Below are 5,361 nucleotides of genomic sequence, written 5' to 3'. Positions count from 1 at the left end.
CAATTTCGCGCTACTGACGAATATGAAATCTGCGTCACAATATCTGTTCCAATAAACACGAAAATTTAATTCAAAATGTCCAAAAATTTTCCAAAAAAGGGTTTAAAATTGGTTCAATCTTCCAAACATTGGTGTCAAATTGTAGACAATTTGGCGCTAGTGACAAATCTGAAATAGCCGTCTCAATATCTGTTCTAATAAACACGAAAAATTAATCCAAAGTTTTCAAAAATTTTCCAAAAAAGTGGTTAAAATTGGTTCAATCGACCGAAAATTGGTGTGAAATTCTAGAAAATCTTCCACTAGTTACGAATCTGAAATCGCCGTCACATTAACTGTTCCAATTAACATGAAAAGTAAATCCAAAATTTCAAAAAATTTTCCAAAAAAACTGGTTAAAATTGGTTCAATCAACCGAGAATTGGTGACAAATTGTAGACAATTTCGTGCTACTGACGAATATGAAATCTGCGTCACAATATCTGTTCCAATAAACACGAAAATTTAATTCAAAATGTCCAAAAATTTTCCAAAAAAGGGTTTAAAATTGGTTCAATCTTCCAAACATTGGTGTCAAATTGTAGACAATTTGGCGCTAGTGACAAATCTGAAATAGCCGTCTCAATATCTGTTCTAATAAACACGAAAAATTAATCCAAAGTTTTCAAAAATTTTCCAAAAAAGTGGTTAAAATTGGTTCAATCTCCCAAAAGTTGGCGTCAAATTGTAGATAATATTCCGCTAGTTACGAATCTGAAATCTCGGTCTCGATATTTGTTCTATTAAGACCCACCACTGACCCGGAAATGACCGGCATTCAGGCAAGACTTCTATCATTACGGGTACTAAGACCAAGTAATGATATGCATTGATTAGATTAACAGAACAATTTTCGAGATTCTAGAATTACAGCATACAAATTAGTCTGCTATTATTCTCTAATCTCACCCCATCCCCAAAAGTCTAGCGTAACTACCGACCATTTATCCGCGCATCACTTGAAAATTGACCTACACTACTCTGACCTACTGGTGCTAACCTAATCTGACTAACATGATCAGACTGTTCAAGAAACTTACGAACAATATGACATGTTCCTAACAAAACAGCTTTTTGAATTTTGATAATTATTGAATCATTCAAATGCAAAGACTTTAAATTCTCAACTAAGCTATTTGGAACTACACCTACATTAGAGATAACTAGAGGTACAATTGAAATTTTTTTAAGATTCAACATGGATTTCATTTCTATCGATAACTGTAGATATTTTGAAATCTTGGTGTGGTATGTTTGAATAATGTTGTTTGTGTTGGGAACAGCAATGTCAATGAGAATGGCTTCGTTCGTGTGTTTCTTGATAAGTATGATGTCTGGTCTGTTAGCTGTAATGTTTAAGTCTGTAAGTATTGTGCGATCCCAGTATAATTTGTATTTGTTATTTTCAAGGAACGGAGATGGAATGTAAGTGTAATACGGTGTCGTATCTTCGATTAAGTTCATAAGTGTTGCTAATTCTTTGTGGATGATTTTGGCGACGTTGTCGTGTCTAGCTTTGTAGTCAGTTTGTGCTAGGATGCTGCAAGAAGAGATTATGTGCTGGATCGTTTCAGGTTTTGCTTTGCAGAGGCGACAGCAGTCGTTTTTTATGTTCGGATCTTTGATGATGTATTTTTTGTAATTCTTGGTATTGATTACTTGGTCTTGAATAGCAAACACAAATCCTTCTGTTTCGGCATACAAACCTGATTTTTTTAACCAAATCAATGACATCTTCTTATTGACATGAGTTTCTTCTAAGTCTTTGTAGAATTTTCCATGTAGTTGTTTTTGTTTTAGCCCACTTATTATTTTATCTATTGTGTGGGGGGTGTGGATTTCTTCGGTGTTCGACAGATTTAAGGGTGTGTGGTTCAAATCTGCTCTTGTGATGGTGCGAAACATTTCATTTCTTTCCGTTCGTTTCAAGAAATACTTCTTCAAATCTGAGATTTGTCTCTGACATAAGTTTTCTAGGTTCTGGAAACCCCTTCCTCCATTCTGTCTTGGTAATGAGAATCTTTCAATCGACGATTTTGGATGATGCCTTCTATACTGTGTGAAGATTTTCCTTGTTGCGATGTTTAAATTTTCAAGATTAGTTTTGGACCATTTAATGACTCCAAAAGAATATGTTAGCAGTGGAACGCAGAATGTATTTACTGCTTTCATTAAATTTTTTCCATTTAACTGTGTCTTCAATATTAATTTCAATCTCGCTAGGTATTGATCTTTCAACTGTGTTTTCGTTTTGGTATGATTGATGTGTGATGATTGACAGAAACCCAGATATTTGTATGTATCGTTTCGTTCTTGTGCTTCGATTATTTCGTTATTCTGGGTTATATGTGGTACTTGGTGTTGGACGCCTTTTTTGATTGCTTGGGTCTTACATTTTTCAATACCAAAAGACATACCAATGTCACCGGAAAATTGTTCAGTCAGATTTAATAGGTTTGTTAACTGATTTTGTGTACTTGCATATATTTTTATGTCATCCATATACAGCAAGTGACTTATTCTGTTTTCTCTTTGTTTGTTAATTCTTATATTGAACCCATAATTGCAGCTGTTCAGGATATCGGAGAGGGGATTTATTGCTAAGCAGAACCACAACGGACTAAGAGAATCGCCTTGAAAAATTCCTCTTCGGATCATTATTGGATCTGACTGAATTGTTTGTTCATTTAAGGTTATTTGGAGGGTGGTCTTCCAAAATTCCATGGAACATTTGAGAAAAGTGCAGATTTTAGTATCAATTTTGTATAATTCCAGAATTTTGCATAGCCAGGAATGAGGGACAGAATCGTAAGCTTTCTTATAATCAATAAAAGCAGTATATATGTTTCGGTTTTCTTTTCTAGCTTGTTCACAGATGATGGAATCTATGATTAATTGCTCTTTGCAACCAAAGGATCCTTTAATACATCCTTTCTGTTCTTCATTAATGATGTTAGAGTTAAAACAGTGTTGATAGATTTTTTGTGTAATGCATGAGGTTAATATTTTATAGATTGTCGGTAAACATGTGATAGGTCTGTATTTTGATGGATTTTTTGTGTCGTTATCTTTAGGTTTTAAGTATGTTACACCATGACATAAGAATGTTGGAAAGGAGGATGGGTCAAGAAGGAAATTATTTAAGTGATGTAGTAAATGAATATGTACACAATTTAATTTTTTTATCCAAAAATTATGGATTTTGTCTGGTCCTGGTGATTTCCAGTTGTGTGTCTTATTGATGGTATTTATTAATTCGGCAAGTGTTATCTGATGATCATTCATTGGTGTAATTGTGGATAGTTTATTATGTATATGAGGAATCCATTTGGCAGATTGGTTAAATTCAAATTCTTGAGACCAAAGTTTTGACCAAAATGTTGTTACATCTTGTGAACTTGGTAGTTCACCGGATAATTGAGTTATTATTAAGACCCACCACTGACCCGGAAATGACCGGCATTCAGGCAAGACTTCTATCATTACGGGTACTAAGACCAAGTAATGATATGCATTGATTAGATTAACAGAACAACTTTCGAGATTCTAGAATTACAGCATACAAATTAGTCTGCTATTATTCTCTAATCTCACCCCATCCCCAAAAGTCCAGCGTAACTACCGACCATTTATCCGCGCATCACATGAAAAGTGACCTACACTACTCTGACCTACTGGTGCTAATCTAATCTGACTGACATGATCAGACTGTTCAAGAAACTTACGAACAATATGACATGTTCCTAACAAAACAGCTTTTTGAATTTTGACAATTATTGAATCATTCAAATGCAAAGACTTTAAATTCTCAACTAAGCTATTTGGAACTACACCTACATTAGAGATAACTAGGGGTAGAATTGAAATTTTTTTAAGATTCAACATGGATTTCATTTCTATCGATAATTGTAGATATTTTGAAATCTTGGTGTCGTATGTTTGAATAATGTTTTTTGTGTTAGGAATAGCAATGTCAATAAGAATGGCTTCCTTCGTGTGTTTTTTGATAAGTATGATGTCTGGTCTGTTAGCTGTAATGTTTAAGTCTGTAAGTATTGTGCGATCCCAGTATAATTTGTATTTGTTATTTTCAAGGAATGGAAACGGAATGTAAGTGTAATAGGGTGTCGTATCTTCGATTAAGTTCATAAGTGTTGCTAATTCTTTGTGAATGATTTTGGCTGCGTTGTCATGTCTAGCTTTGTAATCAGTTTGTGCTAGGATGCTGCAAGAAGAGATTATGTGCTGGATCGTTTCAGGTTTTGCTTTGCATAGACGACAGCAGTCGTTTTTTATGTTCGGATCTTTGATGATGTATTTTCTATAATTCTTGGTATTAAGACCCACCACTGACCCGGAAATGACCGGCATTCAGGCAAGACTTCTATCATTACGGGTACTAAGACCAAGTAATGATATGCATTGATTAGATTAACAGAACAACTTTCGAGATTCTAGAATTACAGCATACAAATTAGTCTGCTATTATTCTCTAATCTCACCCCATCCCCAAAAGTCTAGCGTAACTACCGACCATTTATCCGCGCATCACTTGAAAATTGACCTACACTACTCTGACCTACTGGTGCTAACCTAATCTGACTAACATGATCAGACTGTTCAAGAAACTTACGAACAATATGACATGTTCCTAACAAAACAGCTTTTTGAATTTTGATAATTATTGAATCATTCAAATGCAAAGACTTTAAATTCTCAACTAAGCTATTTGGAACTACACCTACATTAGAGATAACTAGAGGTACAATTGAAATTTTTTTAAGATTCAACATGGATTTCATTTCTATCGATAACTGTAGATATTTTGAAATCTTGGTGTGGTATGTTTGAATAATGTTGTTTGTGTTGGGAACAGCAATGTCAATGAGAATGGCTTCGTTCGTGTGTTTCTTGATAAGTATGATGTCTGGTCTGTTAGCTGTAATGTTTAAGTCTGTAAGTATTGTGCGATCCCAGTATAATTTGTATTTGTTATTTTCAAGGAACGGAGATGGAATGTAAGTGTAATACGGTGTCGTATCTTCGATTAAGTTCATAAGTGTTGCTAATTCTTTGTGGATGATTTTGGCGACGTTGTCGTGTCTAGCTTTGTAGTCAGTTTGTGCTAGGATGCTGCAAGAAGAGATTATGTGCTGGATCGTTTCAGGTTTTGCTTTGCAGAGGCGACAGCAGTCGTTTTTTATGTTCGGATCTTTGATGATGTATTTTTTGTAATTCTTGGTATTGATTACTTGGTCTTGAATAGCAAACACAAATCCTTCTGTTTCGGCATACAAACCTGATTTTTTTAACCAAATCAAT

At 34.5% G+C, this 5,361-nt stretch overlaps 1 long non-coding RNA gene across 1 annotated transcript; it reads left to right on the top strand.

The window, feature by feature from the left end:
- The first annotated feature begins 2,202 nt into the window (after positions 1-2,202).
- On the top strand, positions 2,203-3,211 carry LOC135129027 (uncharacterized). Its single transcript, XR_010280495.1, has 2 exons — positions 2,203-2,847; positions 2,904-3,211. It is a non-coding gene; the product is annotated as an uncharacterized LOC135129027 (long non-coding RNA).
- The last annotated feature ends 2,150 nt before the right edge of the window (positions 3,212-5,361 follow it).

The sequence above is a fragment of the Zophobas morio genome, unplaced genomic scaffold (genome assembly GCF_036711695.1).
Source record: "Zophobas morio isolate AGI-343-1 ecotype UQ-CSIRO unplaced genomic scaffold, CSIRO_AGI_Zmor_V1 ptg000014l, whole genome shotgun sequence".
Taxonomy (NCBI): Eukaryota; Metazoa; Arthropoda; class Insecta; order Coleoptera; family Tenebrionidae; genus Zophobas; species Zophobas morio.
Note: the sequence above shows the minus strand (reverse complement) of the source record. Positions and strands in the feature narration are given on the sequence as shown.